Source organism: Haliotis asinina, chromosome 7 (assembly GCF_037392515.1).
Source record: "Haliotis asinina isolate JCU_RB_2024 chromosome 7, JCU_Hal_asi_v2, whole genome shotgun sequence".
NCBI classification, from domain to species: domain Eukaryota; kingdom Metazoa; phylum Mollusca; class Gastropoda; order Lepetellida; family Haliotidae; genus Haliotis; species Haliotis asinina.
Genome location: NC_090286.1, coordinates 16,734,388 through 16,754,728, shown reverse-complemented (window position 1 = coordinate 16,754,728; position 20,341 = coordinate 16,734,388). Strand labels below are relative to the sequence as shown.

The following is a 20,341-nucleotide window of genomic DNA, read 5'->3' as shown; positions in this document are numbered from 1 at the left end:
GTTTAAAGTGAATATGAGTTTGACACAAGGCACTTATAAGTTCATCCCACAAAACAATACCTAGCAGCAAAGTATGCAATAACTTTGAAAACATTAAGTTCCTGTACTTGTATGCAGTAGTATGCCATAAGTCAAGGCACAAATCAAGCGTAATAAAGTTTCACTTCAACATGACAATGTTGCACAGGATGGTGTGTCATAAGATATCAGTGTTAGCACATTTCCTCATCTGTTCTTGACCCACTTGACATGACATATGTTTTCAAATCACAATTGAGAGTCTTGTGAAAAGTTTAATGCACATGAAATCGATGACTTACAATGTCTCCATTTGACTGGACTGCAAAGTTGAATGAATTATGTAAACACACTTGGCAGTTTCATGCTGAAATGGCTGTACTGTACAATGGACCAGTGTCTGACCAATGTTCAGTGACTGTAGTACAATGCAGAAGTTTCCAGCTCCTATGAATCGGCTGTATGAGTCCATTTACTATTCCGTCTCACCCGCGAAGTTGGGCAGAATGCGGGATCTAGCAGTCTAGTTTACCCCGGGGCCTCCCAATGAAAAATAACTTAATCATTATTAATGCATCCATGCTTCATTTATTACTGGAGGGCTGACTGACGTTCAATAGTGGGTCAGAACATTTTGGCGATATGTCGTATTTTCCACACAACTCATATACACCCTAACATTTATTTTTTAGTCATAAACCTATCACTATTATTTGCAAATACCTTTCAACTAAATATATGTTTCCCTTCTAAAAATTAAACGAATGTGTGAAAGAAGTTTTTATTGACACAGTTTAGTCTATCTTCGCGGTGAATTGAGAATGGAGGCCAGTGAGCTATAACATACTGACTTGAAACTTTACTACAAATCTACTGTCCTAAGACAGACACTAATAACAATTATTTGTTAGAAATAACGTTGCAGAAAAGGAATTGCCACAGGTCGAAGAATCTGATTCACACCAAGTATTTTATCTAGGTAAGTAGCCCTGAACAATCACCAAAAGAGTTCTTTGGCTTGCTGTTATTCCATCCCAAGTCATCAAGGAACCACCACCAAAACGATTCCTCTCCAAGACACAGGCCTGTGCATAACGTTCTCCCATGTTCTCCCATCTACATGCACATCGACGTCCATCACTATGGGAAATGTTAAACCTGGACTCAGTTGTGAAGACAACATTTCTCCACCAAAAGAAGGGTCTGTGGACATGATTTCTGCACCACATTCAGCTTGTATGACAGGACATCATGGTCTGATCCTGTTATCATGAAATAATTATTCATACCAAAATTCATGATTAATTGTAACCAGTACAAGCAGTACATTAGCATTCAAATATTAGGAAAATATAGAATATTAGTTTCATCATGTATCAGTAATAGCTTAGACAAAGACTCCTGTCAAAAGTAGTAAAACTTATCTCACAGACATTCTATTGAAACAGGTATAACTTATGACCACACAATTTTACAGATGTTCTAGAGTTAAAATCCTAGTCTGAGGTAATCAGAGCTCCACTGTAAGACAAACCATTCACTAAGACAAGGGTTATGTCTAGACAGGTTAATAAACTGCTTTGATGAGGTAAACATGCCATCACCTACAGTAAAATGACATTATGCAAACACCAATTTAGGGTTGTTAAGATCCAGCCCACACAATTTTACAGATGTTCTAGAGTTAAAATCCTAGCCTGAGGTAATCAGAGCTCCACTGTAAGACAAACCATTCACTAAGACAAGGGTTATGTCTAGACAGGTTAATAAACTGCTTTGATGAGGTAAACATGCCATCACCTACAGTAAAATGACATTATGCAAACACCAATTAAGGGTCGTTAAGATCCTGCCCAGAGTAAGCAATCAAGCATCCAGTAAATGTGCCAACAAGATTAATGCCACTTGAATAGGATTAAAAGATTAAGTACACGTCCTGTCTGGTCACTGAAGTTGTTCTGGGAGGACACACCCATTTTGTTTATTCTGCATTTCACTGGCTATTGTGGGTTACTCCCATTTTTGTATCTGTCAGCAAATCATAATCTCTGCATTGTTTCAATTGTAGTTAAATAGTTTCCACCTTCATTTGTCCATCAGTAGGGTCTAGACTCCCGATACAGGTCAGCTCTAGCCCTCAGTCCAGAGGGTTGTACTTACTCTCTGTGGCCACCCTTGTTATTCTATTTCTTGTACATAAAGTTGTAATTAGCTTCTTGTGACGATGGGCTCTTTGCTGAGTTAATTCCCCCAAGCAGACTAGCATGCCAGTTAGATAATTGATTTCACCAGAACCCTCACTTGGACCCTAGACACTTGGACCCTCATAACACCGTAATGAATAAACGTTCTCGAACTCTTTTGGGGTGAAGTCCTGGGATGGTCTGGGCAGTCATCACTGTAAACTGAAACCTGTGGCAAAGATGGGTACCCTTGTCCATCTCTCCTGTCTTGGCGTTGTTACACATGGACGTCCAGAACGTGACCAATCGATGACATCATTTGTGTTCTGGTAGTGTTTCACCAGTGGAGAAATGGTGTTCTGGTGGCAGTGGAAATGTACAGCCACTTGTTGTTGAGACATTTCCTCACTGACCATCCCAATGGCCTCATGATGATCTGGAGATGTTAGCCTAAGCATGCTATGCATTTCAATAGCTGTTTAATTTTTTTAAAGATCACAAGGGCTGGGGTTGAACTTTCCTTAGCGACACTATTGTGTGGCATTCACTTGCTCTGTTTCCCTTTCCCAGAATGCATGAGCATGTATTGCACGTCTCAAGGACAAAAACCACTGACGTCACGGAACGTGGTACGTGCATGCATGTTGGATACATATCTCCGCGTTTAAATCCTTATGTCTACACAGGTTTGATAAATTTAGATTTTAAATTTTTGTATGCAGAGTTTCTTTATGTGTCTAGTATATATATAGTTTATGAAAATGAGAGGCTCCAGGAAAACCATGACCACCTCGAGGCATCTGTTGGGGTCACTTCTGCGGCTTCCCCAGCAAATCTGGCCAAGGCTTCCCTGAGACTTTTTCAGACTTTTTTGATCCAATCTCTGATATTGCCAATGACTTTTTGGGAGGTGTTGGTGTGGGTGACATACTGCCATTGAATGTCAGCACTAAGAACAGGGTTGATACGATGAACTCTAAAGCCGTCAGAATGAGGCTATTCCTGGAAAAATGCTTTAATCCTGTCAGCCAATGAGGTGTCCTTGTTTAGAACTTGCTCAATGGTTTCGCTCATGTGGCTGATCTGGGACCCAAGGATTTCTCTTTTCGAGGAAGCCGCTTCCAAATGGGTCCTTCTCTCGTCATTCAAGATTGTGCAATCTTTTCTCGATGATGCTTTTTAAGGCCTCGTTGTCTTGTACCTGTCCAAATTATATTTTTTTCAGGCTTCCTGATGTTTCTTTGATACACTGGGGCACATCTCTCAGATCGTTTCCGGCGGTCACATTGTCGAGTCTGGTCCTGATGTTTTCCAGACTTTGGACGGCTTTGGGTGGAAGTTTGGATCATGCACCACCGTAATCTTGCAGGTTTAATTTGTCCCGAAGGAAATGAACACTATGTTTCCGCCCAGAGTGAGCGGCTTTCTTGTGTGGGCATTCATGAGATCAATCTTCGGATCCGATCTCAATTGCGGCGTGTCCTTCCTATCAATGAAAAACTTGCAAAGGTCTCGATACAGTGGTTTTCTGCAATCTTTGTCTTGTTTTAAATCCTAATAATAATCATAATAATAGTCATGGCTCGCTGCTTTTATTATCGTCTCCGCCATGCCTGTGGCTTTGACTCTGAGGTCCATCCATGGTACGACCCTGAACATGTCCAGGGCGTCCTGGAAAATGATGCTTTCAAACTTCTCTGGAATAGGCCAATATACAGCCTGAGACGAATTCCAGCAAACAAACCTGATCTTGTCCTTTTTGATAAAGCCAATGAAATTATTTATATCATAGAATTTTCTGTCCCTTTTGACAGCAATGTGATTGGCAAGATTCAGGATAAGCATGATAAATATGCGGACCTCGCCTTTGAAATGTCTCGATTGCATTCCAAGTACACTGTTGTCAGGCTCCCCATTGTTCTCGGTGCCCTTGGTTTGGTACCTCCTGATCTGTTAGCGCAGATGAGGAGAGTGCCCGGGTTCTCCACCGGGAGCACAGCCCTTCTGACAATCTGGGTAATGCAGAAGGCTGCAGTGTTGGGGAGCCTTCATATTCTCCGAAAAGTTCTTGGTGGGTTCGACTAGGCAGTGTTTCCTGGGAGAAGTCCCATTCGCTGTCTGGGCTGCGTGTAGAGGGGGTGAGGGCCCTGAGCTGATGATGAGCTTGACCAGCCTGACTGTGCCAGGATCACCCAAACCCTCTCTGCTGCATTTCAATCTTACTCTGTAAAATAATAATAATCGTTGATGGTCTGTTTTAAGAGATGAGATGACCTGTTCATGAAGTGTCTTCGACATCATTGTTGAGCAAGGGATGTCTATTGCTCCAAAAATTTGTCCATTGGAATATCGTCACCACCTTCAGCCATGATTATTTATTTATTCAACATGTTTTTAAAATAAAAAAAGTCATAATACAGATGAAAACCTGATTCCTAACGACGATTGAGAGAGGCCTCTGCAATCACCAACAATCCCAGCACAACTGATGAGAACCAAATGCTGTTGGTGCACTTTGCCAACATGGACGTGGATGATGTTATCATTCCAGGGACTGCTTGCCTGTCCTTCCAGATCAGTTTGGAATCTGATGACGAAAAACATGAAAACATGGGGAACCCGGGTTGTGCCATCGTGAAGAAAACGACCATGAAAATCAGCAGGAATGAAATTTTGAGCATCAACAACAGTGATGTGTTCCTCAGTTATGTGGACCTCAGGAGAATGACGATTAAAAGGGAAAACAGGAAAGACCTGGCCGTCGATGATTCCATGCAACAATACTACCTCCACACCAGCAAACGAACCCATCCCCTCTCAGTATTATACCCTTCAAACGGAGAGCAAGACCAAGAGCTGATTTCATCGAGATTCATGCCAGCAGACCATGTAGAAGATGGAAAATGGTGGTCAATTCTAATATTGATACTGATAAACTCAAGCCCTTAATTGATGGTAAACTTCATGAAGAGTTGAATCATTTGAAAAGTGTCAAATACGAACTGACAATGAAAATGACACTTGAAAAATCGCAGACGGACGGCAACACTAAGTCCCATCATACCTTATTTCCAAGGCAGGCAAGTCCTAACTCAACCAGAAAGGACTGAATCCTCCATAGACGTGTTTGTTATGGTGCTGATCTAAACAACCTTAACTAGAGGAAGGTCCGTAAATAACCTTAACCATGGGTTCAAATATGTATAGGTAACTTGGTTCCAACTTGTGGCAAAGGACAACCACAAGATCAAAAGTTTGATCTGAAGTTTATTATTGTAACAACAACAGAGCTACATATGAGGTAACAATGAACATGAGAAACAGAATTTAAATATATTCTCCGTATTCACACAATGGAAATATAACAAGCCACTAACGTGGTATCACACCTGAGGCATAAACTTGGCCAAACTCCTTACAAAATACACTGAGATTTATTTGAGTGCTTATATCACCATGCACAAGTGTACAGAGTTTTAGAACATTTTCATTGCTTTCAAGAATATTTACTCGAAGCCAAGGTATTGATTTGATAGGAGTCAATTAATGAATAAGTGCGATAACTTATAGTTTAGACGGTTATGTCTAAATATGAAAATTTGACAAGTCAAGGATATCAAAAGATAGTCAATTAGGGATACATAAACAAAGTCACAAGACTCTTAGTCTACCGTGAATTATTCCAAAATTGAATACACCTCAGAGGAATTTTACCGTGTTCCAATAAAAGGTTACAGTATTCTTATAATAGGATTCACCACTGTACACAGCTATTACACCCGATAATATGGCGTAAAACAGTACTGGACCTACCGTGACATAGAATCACATCCAACACATAATTCCCATAAATATCCTGTAAGTGAATGTAACACCACACACTGGTAGTTCAATCCAAAATTGGAATAAAGTTCCCACTGCCCGGACATCAAACTAGACGTTATTCGACGTTAGGTTATTCTTAAGCTGAGGCCGAAGTGTGCTTTGTCCAACCTGAGAAAACTACCATTATGAAACAGTAACAAGTCGTTTTAAGTAATTCTTAACATCATTACAGAGTTCACGACTTGACGAATCCTATTGTGTAAGGAAAGTCAACAGTAAAGCATTAAACAATAAACTAGACAACTTAATGCGTGACTGACCTACATGAAAATGATGAAGCTACCAGTTCAGAAAATAACTGTGTTACAATTAAAGAGTAAAGGATGTTAAAACACACCTGAAAAGTAAGCCACAAACACAGGCTACCAATAGCTATCAATTTGGTGAGTCTTACATAGGGAATAAGTGACCGAATAAGTTCGTAAATAGAACTTTGTCGAAAACAGGTCGCCAACGACCAAAGGGTGAGAACTCTTACGGTCAATCTCATAACAGCGTTCTTACAAAAAATACAAGAATTTTCGGAGAAATATACCCGAGGAGGCTCTGGATGGTTGGTAGATACCATCAACACTTCAACTTCAATGGTACATAGAAAACCATTCAACAATGTCTGAAAAATTGTTTTGGAACCTGTACAACATGCTTCTTTCAATCAGACGAAAGATGTGACTAGTACTGGGATACTTTGATAAGAGAGTACCAATGCAAGCAATTGCAGCCAACAAGTCCAGTTGGAATTGGCACAGTACTAGTTCAATAACAAACAAAATGTGCATAGAGCCATATCTTATGCAAGCACGAGTTTATCAGACATCAAGAAATGGTATTCTCAAACAGAGACTGAGGCTCTTGTGTGGGCATGTGAATGCTTTCACCAATACGTATATGGTGCACCAATCGAGTTGCTAACAGGTCAACAACCATTGCAATCCATATATGCTATGAGAAGGAAGCGATGGGTTTTGAGACTACAAGGATATGATTATGCCGTGAAATATATCTAAGGTAACCATAACATTACCGATTGTCTGTCAAGACTGCTAGGAGCAACAGAGAAAGTGATTACCAAGCTGTTGAGAGAGGGTCATCATGAGGGTTGTAGCTGAAACATTTAATCGTTTCGGATTGGGATACATATTTTGTAACTGACAAATTTAATTGTTTCGGCTTGCGATCCATATTTTGTATGCCCAAGGGGCAAGGGAGGTAACTTTAAAGATGGGAATGATAGTGGACCATGTGCTTCGCTGCGGCGAAGATGGAACTTTGTGGGTTTACAAATTTTGTGAGTATAATTTTTTAATTACAAGTAATGTAATACGCAGTTTGTATCTATTACAGTTATAAGCATAAACCTGCTTCATTTAGTCACAAATGTGCAGTTATTTCAGTTTAGGAACGCGTGGGTTAGCCAAGCTTAGCGTCATGTTTTTCACGTGTTTATTTTTTCTTGACTGTTACACGTGAATAGTACCCTCATATTTAGGGTCTTTGGACATGTAGGAATTACAGTTGTTCTTGCAGAAATAATTTCACACTCTGTCATGAACTTGTGAATCATAATGTTCCATGTTTAATGCGTTGCATTACACCAGCCAGTGTTTATAATGTTCGTTTCTGGCTACTAGAGTAAGTGTATTTTATCTACAAAACATTATCCGAGGATACATTGTTTACCATGATTAGGTAATTGGGGGGAACATTTGTCAGTAGGTATTATGTACTATAAAGTATAAAACATCATGTTTTAGCTTGAACCGACTGCCGCGACTGCCGTGATGACGACGGCGATGATGATGATGATGATGATGATGATGATGATGATGATGATGATGAAATGTGGAAGAACATGAGAATTAATAAACACTGTGGTGTATGTAATGATGATGAGATGTCGAGTACAAGAAACAAACTGAACCCATTTGTTTGTTGAATTATAACAAGGGTCATCTGCGTATTGTAGAGATGAAACAGCACTACCAGGTGTGTAGCAATGTATGGTGGCTGGGAATAGATGCTGAGGCTGGGAAATTCTGCAAATTGTGTCACAGATGTCAAGTGGTGGCTCTCCATCTATGTGCCATACACCACTGCCATCATCCCCATGACAACATTTAGCTGTGGACTTCATGGGCCCACTACCAGCTGGAGAACATGCATTTGACAATTATAGTCATTACTTTGAAGCTGAGGTGATCAAGAACACCACTAGTATCTGTTGTATATTGTTTGGCAAGAATTTTCACAACTCATGGAATTCCCCTCATTTCGAAAACAGATAATGGTCCACAATTTACAAGCAAGAATTTAAAAGAGTATCTGAGACACAATGGGACAGAACATAAAACAAGCGCTTCACATTGGCCTCACGCCAATGGCAAGGTTGAAAGGCAGAATCAGATGATACTGAAAAGGATCAAGATTGTTCATTTAGCTTATTATGTTCCAGAGAACCCCTTAAGTCACTGGGTGAGTTATTGTTCAGAAGAACGAAGTAAGAATGAAGAACAGAAATATGTAGATGACAAAGTGCACGACCATGATAAAGAACTGAAAAACAGAGGGAAAGACTACAGCGACAGGAGGAGAAATGTGACAAAATATACAGTGTGGTGAAATACTTCTGGTGAAGAAACAAGTACATGACAATGAACTTTCCACCAATTTTCACAAAGAACCATTCGCTGTTGTCAACAGAAATGGGAACTGAAAATGGTCCAGAACACAGAAGAAATGTGATACATGTGTAGAAATATAATGCAAGAAGTGCTAATGATGAGAACGACACTTCTACTGTGCTGTCTGACAAACTGACTTTTCTAGTGCAAAACCACCGTGTTCCATGTCTATGCCAACAAAGTACTCGCACATCTAAACCGTTGAAGGGTGTTTCAGAGAATATTGAAACTAGGAAATTTTAACTATAAATTGTATATTTATATGTATTTATCCTATCTCCGGGGTAGAATAGGCCTTCAGCAACCTATGCTTGCCACAAAAGGCGACTATGCTTGTCGTAAGAAACGACAAACGGGATCGGGAGGTCAGACTCACTGACAACCATGTTGTTGATCACTGGATTGTCTGATCCAGACTCGACTATTTACAGACATCCGTCATATAGCTTCAGTATTGCTGACCATGGCTTAAAACTCAAGTCACTCAAAACACTTTAGCAGACATGCGTCCACATGCGTCTAGTGATAGATTAAAACAGCTGTTGAAGAATGCAGGAAGTCAGGATGTAGAAACTTTTAGTATACTAGAAGAAATCATCAGGAAATGTGACATTTGCATGCAACATAAAAGACCCACTGCAAAACCAATCGTAAGGTTTGCGCTGGCAACAGAATAAAACAAAACAGTGATGGTTGCCCTACATGAATTAGGACAGGGCATCTGGTACCTCCACATCAAAGATGAAATAACACGCTTAAGCACAGGATGCATAACCAGATTGAAGGCAGATTCAGAATTTGTTAATAATTTCATTTGATATTGGATTGGAATTCACTGGCCACCACAAACATTGTATAGTGACAATGAAGGGCAGTTTAACAATTCTGAAGTGAGAGACATGGCAGTAAGTTTCAATATACTGTGTAGACCGCTCCTTCTTATAGCCCTCGTAGGAATGGACTGCTGGACACAATCAAAGATGTTACTGAAAGTGAAACAGGAAAACAATTTTGACTGGGAAACAGCAGTAGCTTGGGCTTTGATGTTCAAGAACTCTCATCAGAACGTTCATGGATATAGCCCATGCCAGGTAATGTTTTTGGCCAAATCCCAATTTGCCATCAGTGCTTTGCGATAAAATACCCAGTACTTGAAGAATACAATGATCAAGGTTGTTGGATCTCACGTTAATGTCCTGCATTCAGCAAGAAAAGCCTGGATGCCACAGAGACATATATGTCCTTCCTCTTCACTCTGGTACAATAAAATTCTAGATATACCACGCACTTATATATACTTCACAGTTTTGAATTCTGTGGAAAATTCCCTGTTCTTGATACCATCTACTATTATCTCAGACCAAGCTAAAGTACTTAAAATAGCTTTTCAAAATAGCCTTCATCGAAAATGTCGCCATTTTTCACCTTATCCAAAATCGCTATTCAGAGTGTTATTTGCTGTATGTTTTGAAATGTGAAAATCGGATAAATACTGTGAGTATTGAATCTCAAAAATGGCATATTATTGATCACTGATATCAAGTTTTCACGTAACCAGTAATGATAATTCTGAAACATCGCCGATGAACCCAGAATCGGTTGGGATGTTTTCGAAACTGCACTTACACGAATGCCGAAGTGCACTTTCCGGCATATTGGATGGTGTTTACAAAATCCTGTTTCGAGAAGGCCGGTATTGAGATGCCGATTACGTCGCTTATATTTCATTGTCATCTGCAAGAGATCCATCATGGAATTCCCCACACATCTTAGAATCAAATTTCAAATGGTCTTAGTCACCAATACCAACTGTCTAAATAAAACGAAACGAAACATACTAGGTATGAAAACGAACGCTGCGCTCGAAAGACAGCACTTGTTCGAAATGTAAACAAAAACAATCCGATTTTACACTGTGTAGCATTTTCAGAAATTTTCCAGCATCCAGCTGTGTAATTGTTGCTTACAATGGCTCAATATGCTTTCGTAGCACGAAATAGCAAATTAAAAATAGATACAATGAAATGATTTGATAATTCACATGAAACTGCCAAACTTTTAGTGCAGCGTGACACCATGACTGACGCAACAATGACGTAGAACGACAGTGGTACTTATTGGCATTTCTGGCTGCTTCTGTCGTTTACAATGGAAGCTGTAAAAACATATAACAATACACAGATAGTCAGAATAATTCTGATTACTTACATCTGACATTTATGTACAAAAGATCCCTGAATCAAGGAAAGAGTCCTCATAAAATCCTGTGTACCCTTATCAGCGAAGCTGCCATTTTGAAAGAAATCGGTCATAGGTAGTGATGTCACATGTAAAAATTGTTGCACATATTAGGCAGTTACATTGAGGTGAAGGTTGGTTGAACAAGAGAAAACACAATGGCCATATCAGTCCGATTGCACTTTCAGTATTGTGATGTATATTTTCCACATCGTTCAGACATTTTTTCATGAAACTGATTTCAGCATCTGCATATATCCATGTTCAACATCATATCATATTTGGATATAGGGTGTGCGTTTTTATTCTTTGAAAGCTTTTGATTGTTTGAATATTATTTACATGGGAAATCAGGCTAAGTAAACTTATCCTCAGTACTTTTCGTTACACTCCACTACTGAGTCTTACAAAACCTTATGGGAGATCGCGTCAGGCAACCTTTGAGATTGACCAATCAGAGCACAGCTTACCAAATCACGAAAGTGCACATTCGCATATACGTTTTGAACTTTTTATTGCGAAAATGTTTGTACCCAAACGATTCTGAATGCTATTTACCGTACACTCGCTTCCGGGTGATGCACACGGCGTACGTACAACCATGACAACGGTGAGTAAACAGTCGCTGAAAATAGTGTGTTTGGCAATATTCAAGGATGTTAGCGGAAATATTAGCTAATGGTAACAATGTCAACAGAAACCCCAAAGCGTATATACTGCAGGTCAAATAACTGAATAGGAGACGCCAGTATATATGCAAACTTTTGTTTGTGGAGAGATCTGTGTCAGTGACCTGAATACTTTGAAAGTCCCTCCGATCCCTAAACAGTAGCCGTTGTCTGATTGGTTAAATCTATTTAACCGTCTCGCGTTTGATTGGACGGTCATTGGTCGCTCAAAGGTTACCTGACGCAACCTCCTACTAGGTTTTTGTTAGACTCAGTGGTGGAGTGTAACGAAATACACTGAGACTAAGTTTACTAAGACTGCATGGGAATATTGACTCAGTAAGTGTACAGTGTACTATACCACATGTAAAGCCTCTACACAAGTGTTGGAAGATCACACGTGACGATAACTGCAATATGTGCTTGAGTTCCCGCGATGTACAATATTCAATACGTTGGGACAAATATTGCAGTTTCCTTTGAACAGGTTAATAAACAGCAATTAAATTCAACCTTATAAACTGTTAATATTAATGAAAATGATTTGTACATTGTATGAAATGTATAGGCACACATATTTAAAAGAATTGTCTTCTTCATTGCATTGGTTTGTGTCGTTTTTATAGACAAAACAGTTATGAAAATTGACTGACCAGGTGCAAGTTTGTCAAAATCGTTTTACGATTCATTATCTTTGTTTTAGATAATAAAGTCAATTCGAATTCGATTAAAACATATTTTAATGGCAGAATATCATATCAAAATTTATACAAAAATTGTTTAAAAATATATAAACCAGGTCATGTCTTAATTTGGACAAACTTTACATCTCTTTGTACCTTCCATTGCATACTAATGAAGAGAAATAATTACATAATCATAAGAAGAAAAGTGTATATCCTAAATGAATATTCAATGAATATTCAGGTGTTATGAAATTTTAATTTATGCTGAAGGGTGCGTGTGTTGCTCACAATAAGATACGTAGTAAAACCGTCTAGTTGTTGATATATTCAGGACACTTATAATTTCAGTGGTAAAGCCATTCACTTTATGTTTTGTGTAGAAAGTGCTGAATTCTGACACAGAAGCCGAGATGTTTTACACATTGAGTGGAAATTAGGTTAGATATATACTAATCAGCAAACCAGTGTCGTCTTTTTCCGACGTCACAAAATACACAAAACATGCCATGACGTCAACTAAAATGTCACATTATTTTCAGTTATTTCATTACACTTGAAGAAGTGTCTGTTACTCCGTTAATGATGATGCAAAATTAATCAAAATGCATCTACACAAACAGGAGAATCTAAGAACTAAATTATGCATCATTGGCATCTTTTCTTATAAAACTCCCAGATGGTATCCGCTCACACTGGGGAACTTTCTACTGGAATAGTTTGGCTCAGTGTGAACAAAACATAACGAAAATATTCTGTCCGTATCCACAGCAAATTCTCTCCATGTGATCTTAGTTACACTGACCTAATGAAAAGCATAGCGGAGTTATGCCCCGTTATCTTCATATGTGCATGACCTCTCCATCGACGTTTGACGTCATAGAAGAAAATTGATTTTTGACATTTATTGCGAGTCATTTTTTATTTTGTGCGTATGACACTATGCATTAGCACAGAAATCCATTTCATATACACTTATGTCGTTCAGATATCAAGCTATATTTTCTTCGCTCACACTTTACGTAAAGATGACAAATTAAGAAAATCATAGTAGAGTGCTTTTATCGGTGCACAATAAAAAACGGAGAAATTTACTGTTTTTTAACGCACACAAAAGCTTTGGACAACATTTAGCAGTGTCTATTTCTCAAACCCCTGAGGTAGTCGCAGTTATATTTATACCAACAGATAGGAAGTTAAATATTCTACATCTGTGTGTAATTTTATAGCCGTAAGCAGATCCAGGACCACGAGCGCAATTCTCGCACAACGCTCACTTTTCAAACCTTACAAAAATGTGCGCCTGAAAAAAACTCGGCATCCAGGGGGTTAAGAATACAGGGAGCTCTTCGGAAACAGATTTGCAAAATATGACACAGGAGGTATAGTTTATAGTTTATTACTATACAACCAGACCATACAGAATGGAAAGGGCCAGGTGTCATCATTGGTTATGATGGAGTAGTTGTCTTTGATAGGCATGGGGGCTCACACATCAGAATACATCATAGTTGACAGCAGAAACTGCAGCTGGAGATTGTTTGCAGGATAAAGCAAAATACTGACCATTAGACTGATTATAAAGAAGAGCCTGGAACTAGAAAACCATTGATGATGAAAATGGAGACTATCATAATTATGAAAGAAAAGGCCAAACCCTGAAAGACAAACGTTGGACATTTGATGACATTTCAAGAGTCAGAGCATTAGCTGACAGTAGTAAGCTTGGTCGGCTGGACATTTCTCATGATCATCACCAAGATGCTGACCACAATGAAGAAGAGGAAAATGTTTGAGTTGTTGACAATGAATCCTTTGATGATACCAAAAGGGCGGAACTACGGAATGGAAAAGAGAATATTGTGTTTGTTGAGGTTCGGGATGATGGACTGAAGTATATTACATGATGCATATGCACTCTTGAAGAGTGCTTGTGTGCTTGCCAGAGGATTCGAAGAAATAGAGAAAAGAAAGCTGCAAGAAATCTGGCATTATGGCACAATAGAAATGGATACCATACTACATCAAGACAGCATTCTTACAGGGCTCAACTTCAACCAGAAATGTTTACCTTCGACCCCCAAGAGAAGCTCATGTGCAAGGAATCCTGTGGAAAATACGGAAATGTGTGTATGGTTTGGCAGATGCATTACTATATTGGTACAACTGGGTCTGTGAAGTCTTGCACTCGAGTGGGGCAAGAATATCTAAAGATGACCCTGCTGTGTTCTATTTCATATCAAACAAAGTGTGCCTGCTAGCCTTGTGGATGATTTTGTGTGGGTTGGTACTTAAGAGTTTGACAGAGATGCTATCAGTACAGTTAATATGTGTTTCCATATTGATGGTAATATCTACGAGTGTACTTTCCAGCTGTTGGAAAACAGTACTGAGAATGTTCTGTTTGGCTGGGATTTCCCATCAAAATTTTACAGTGTTTCTATGATACCTAAACATAATGAAGTCAAACTGGGTAATTTAATCGAGTCTGGTGACAGGGTTGCTACTGTACATTTCACTAAGTTTGTCATTATACCACCAATGTGTCAGGAAGTGTTGTGGGTATCTGTTAGTCTGAACAGGATGATAGTGAACAGATGATAATTGAACAATATGAGAATTCCGAAACTAGGACAGGGTTGTTTGTAGCCAGGTCTGTTGTTAGCTCATCTGTGTGCATTAGTAAGTTGCAAAGATGTCAGACCAAGGCTTGGGAGTGTAAAGGAATATGTATTCAAGTACATGTTCAACTTCAAAGTTAAGGGAGTTGAGCAAACCTCAGTTCAACATAGAACCTGTGAATGATTTACACGTGGAAAAGTTGACAGCATTGCTCAGAGTGAGTGAGTTTAGTTTTACGCCACTTTTAGCAATATTCAAGCAATATCACGACGGGGGACCATCAGTCATGATTCAGTGACTTTAAAGACACTGTTTCACTGTTTTGGCAGGGTGAGTGAGTGAGTGAGTCAGTTACTTTCTTACTTTCTCCGCCTTTCGCAGTATTCTAGCAGTATCACAGCACTGGACACTAGAAAATGGGCTTCACACATTGTACCCATGTGGGGAATCGAACCTGGGTCTCCGGCGTGACAAGCGCATGTTCTAACCACTAAGCTACCCCACTGCCCCATTGCTCAGAGAATATAAAGATACTCTGTTTACATGTTTAGGCAAGGTGAATAACCATACAATCAAGCTTACACTTAAACCAAAAGCAAATCTGAGTCTGGTTACACAGTGTCACAAGGGGTTTGGTCCTCATGTAGATAAGATTGTTGATGAACAAACTAAATCAATGGTTGATCAAGGAATAGTGGAACCTTGTACATAAAGGGTCATTTCACCAATTGTATTGTTTAAGAAGGCTAATAAGTGCTTAAGATTTTGTTTGGACCTGAAAAATTTGAATGACCAGTTGCTTGATGAATGTTTCCCTTTAATGACTCCTAATGAGTCACTGATGAGATTCAAACATTCACAATATTTCAGTGTTCATGATATGAACTCTGCTTATAACCAGATTGTTTTGGATGAAACGTCTTAACCCTTGACTGCATTTGATATATGGTGAAGGGCAATTCTCAAGTGCGTGTTTTGCGTTAAAAACTGCTCCTTTAGCATTCCAGTGTACTCTGCATCTTGTCTTAAGTGGGTTGTCGAAAGTATGATTATGTTCTGGTGTATCTGGATGATGTGTGTGTCAATTCATCCACAATCAGTGAACATTTGTCAATATTGCATATGGTGTTTGAGTGAATTGAATGACATCTGTTGGTTTGACATTAAAATCATCCAAGAGTCATTTTTCATTCTAGAGAATATCTTGGTTTCTCAATTTTTGCTGTTGGAGTTGGTCATGGCAGGAAAGGTATTGAGGTGGTTTGGAATCATCCAGTTCCCCGTGTGTGGGAGCAAGTAAAGTCATTTCTTGGTTTGGCTACATACATTTATTATTCCACTTTTACCAATCTGGTGTTGAAACTCAATCGCAAGGTAGAATCGCATACATACGTTTGCCACGAAAGTGAACAGAGTGCAGTTTGGCACGAAAGTGAACAAAGTATGTTTGACTGAGTTGAGGCTGTTTGTGCCAGTGTTAGCACATCTTGACTTTAATCTGAGTTAAGGCTAAGGTGACTGTGTTAGCACATCCTGACTTTAATCCTAATGCTTAAAAAAGTTGTCAAGAGCTGAGCAGAATTAATTCACTGTACTAAGGGAACCTTTGGCACATATCTAGTCAGTACAGAAGTTTAGAGAATATATTTATGGTAGGAAGTTTGTAATCAAAACAGACCATAGGCCTCTGACATTTATTATGTCATCAAAATCTGATAGATGTGCAAATGGTATTTAGAACTTTTAGATTATCAGTTTGATGTGGAATATATACCTGTGAAAGACAACATTTTTCCAGGTGAAATTCTGTCAAGATTTCCCATGGAAGATTTAAAGGAACTGCCTATCTGTGCCTTATCAGCAAACAGTATGCTGTCATCAAATGTGCTCATGATCTTGCTCATTTTGGTGTGATATGTGCATGTTATTTAGCAAGGATGACCAACAAGTCCATTACACAGAGACAAGTGTCTTGATTGTTATCCCTCCTCTAGAAATCAGACAACACTAATCTTGAACAACTTCAAGAGCTTTTGCTAGATGGGCAAAGAGTTTGTCAAAGAGGTCAGTGAGTGCTACCACTAATCAGGACTTACATCGACAATTGCATACTGTTGTTTGCTAGACGGTTGTGTAGACAGAAAGTAAACTTCATATCAAAGAACATATTCCTATGGAAACTAGGCAAATATATCTTGCAGGATTAAGAAGCTGTCCAAATGACTTTGTCTCTGAACTGTATGACCATATACACAAGTACAACCTAAATGATGTGATGAAAACCTGTGTGACATGTGGAGAATTCATAGACAAAACCTTTTGAAGATTGACAGTAACACAGAATCTTTCAATGTATGAAAACTGCATGCATCAAACTACTCTGACTACAATACCTGAACTGTTTGACTGCTCTCTTATCAGCTGAGAATTAGCCAGCAACATACTATGGAAACTCCCCAATTCCAAGTAAAACGAGTATTTGTTGTGAAAATAGCTAGCATAAATGTCTTTGTAAGACATTGTGCCCTTTCTGAAAAGTATGTACAAAACTGCACAAAATGTACTCCTAAACTAGCATCTTTGAGGCAACTGCATCAATGCTATCAGTGCAGGTTTTTGTGATGTGAAGTGACCACTGTGATGAAAAAATTCTGAACTTTATGCTAAGTGGGAAACACAATGAACTTAGTCAATTGGACTTCATGGTTTGGATTCAAGCAATCTTAAAATTAATTGAATTCATTCACAAATGTTACTGAGACCATATATATGTCCAGACCCCAAGTCATTGTATCAGATTCAAGTACACACTGAAACGTATATATCTGCAATTTCCTTGTACATCACAGTCTTATGACTGATTAACTGCTTTGTATTTTATGTTGTTCATTTTATGTACTGCTCTTCATGACAATGGAGAAAATACAGCATACCTATCATCCATGCTCATGGAAGCTACATCGACAGCCTCAGTGAATAATTCATAGACTGCCTCTCACACCCATGGTGATGGAAGGTATGCTGACTGACTGACTCACACACATGTGTACATGCTGATGGTAGCTATGCTAACTACTTGACATCTATATTTTGAAGCATTTGCTACTAATACTGAAGTGGTAAACATTCAGACACGAATTGTTATTACAGACACTGATGCTGATGGTAACTTTACTGACTCCTTCACATGACCACATCCATGTTTATGCCAACTAGACTGAAAATGTAATATTCAACCACCTAAGACCTGGATTCATAATGCAAAGCTCGCTTAAATAATTCCAAAGTGAACCACTGATTGCTCTATATTATTCCATGACGTCTAAGAGATAGCTAGTTCTTAGCTGGGTAAATAAACACTGCTGATGTTGATTGGTATCGATTAAGGAGGATAATAAGCACCAGTTAGATGACTGAACACTAATGTTGTGAAGCTGACTGCATCTCTCTCTCTCTTTCTCTCTCTCTCTTTCTCTTTCTCCCTCTCTCTCACTCTTTTTCACTCTCTTTTACCCTTTCTCTCTTTTTCACTCTTTCACTCCCTATCTCTCTCTCTCTCACACTCTCACTCTCCCTCTCTTTCTCTCTCTCATTTCTAATAACTAATATTCTTTTGAGATTTATTATTTACCATCAACAGCATCACTTATCAACCATTCAACACCAAAAAGACCAAAAATGGGAGCCTGTAGAAGGCTTATCTATGGGTTGCATTTTCATCAATTTATTTTTCTGACCATTGTATCATTGTGCACAAGTACAAAGAGAAAATGACTTGTCAGTGAAAACATAAAATTTGCAGTTAAACATCACTAGACAAGATAATTTACCTTTTCAGTTCAAATTTGCTTTAGTGAATAATGCATGGGCATTGTACTACATGCAGGGATTAAGATTTCCATGTGTATTTGTCTTATATACAGAGCCGGAATTAGCAATCAGCTGTGCTCACATTTCCAAGTGATCTTGATCAAACAAACCCAGTGACATAACAGGAGTGAGTGAGTGAGTGAGTTTAAAATTTAATGTCACATCGGCAATATTTCAGCCATATCGTGACGGGAACGGAACATTAAAATGGAATATATGAGTATTATAACAATCAGTCGACGAAGGACAGTAAAACAACTAGAACATCACAGAAATGAATGTAAAACTAGTAGCTATGCCTAAAACAATTTATCTATAGAGGACAATACAATATAAAACCGGGCTATAGATTGCCAACAACTGAAGGTAGATCACCATACTAGGGACCATGGGGACTTACAGTACTTTTGCTACCTGCATGGACCCTAGCTGGATTTACACCATCCCCTCAGCCGTCATCAATTTCGGAAATCTAGCCATACAATAAAAATACACTTATACTACCATTAAAAACGTGGAAATTTAGAATTTACTTTGTATGTTTGTGGACTTATGTACCCTCTCAGGAGGACAATAATTTTACAATACTTCAACCCCCTTTGAGGGTACAGCCACCAACAATTCAAGTTACTAATTCAAACTACCAGTCATTAAAATACATCTATTTACAGAAACATATTATTCAAAATTCAACCAAAAAATCAATTTCTTTTAAAAAACCTATAATTAAATGAGAATTAACGCTGGTAAAAAGATCCTTAATTGTTTTAACTGTAAAATACTTATCCCTTGTGATGGAGAATTCAACACAGTCAAGCAGAATATGCTTGACCGTGACTCTCTCATCACAAGGGATACAAAATGGAGGATCTTCACCTTTTAACAGGTACGCATGAGTGTATCTAGTGTGGCCAACACGACATCGTCGCAAAATAACCTCTTCAAATCTGGACTGACAACCCAAGTGGGTATAACCAATGTAAGGTTTTGTCTCATGTAATTTATTGATACCCACTTGGGTGTCCCACTTCTTTTGCATGAGATCACGGATATAAGATCTAATGGTGGCTTTGTAATCACTATAAGGAATAAGAAGTGGTGTCACAGATTTGTTGAGTGCTGCTTTAGCAGCAAGGTCAGCCAGTGTGTTACCAGAAATGCCTACATGGCTGGGTAACCAACAAAAGACGATGTCGTATTGGCCAGTAGCAAGATCATTATACAATTCAATAATTTCTATTAAAAGTGGATGTTTGCAAGAAATATTTTTAATAGCCTGAAGGCAAGAAAGAGAATCGGAATAGATTATATATTGTTTACGTTTCAGGTGTCTTTGAATATATTTGAGAGCTGTTAATATGGCGTTAGCTTCTGCTGTAAAAATAGAACTATTATCTGGTAATCTAGAAGATATTGTTCTGGATCCAATGACAGTGGCACAAGCCACTGCGCCACCGTCCTTGGACCCATCTGTAAATAAAGGTTTGTAATTG

General features: G+C 38.7%; 1 protein-coding gene across 1 annotated transcript in view; it reads right to left on the bottom strand.

Annotated features, from left to right (window-relative positions):
* The window catches only part of LOC137291841 (IQ motif and ankyrin repeat domain-containing protein 1-like), a 282,934-nt gene that overhangs the window by 20,404 nt on the left and 242,189 nt on the right, over positions 1–20,341 (bottom strand). The gene's annotated exons all lie outside the window — the stretch shown is intronic.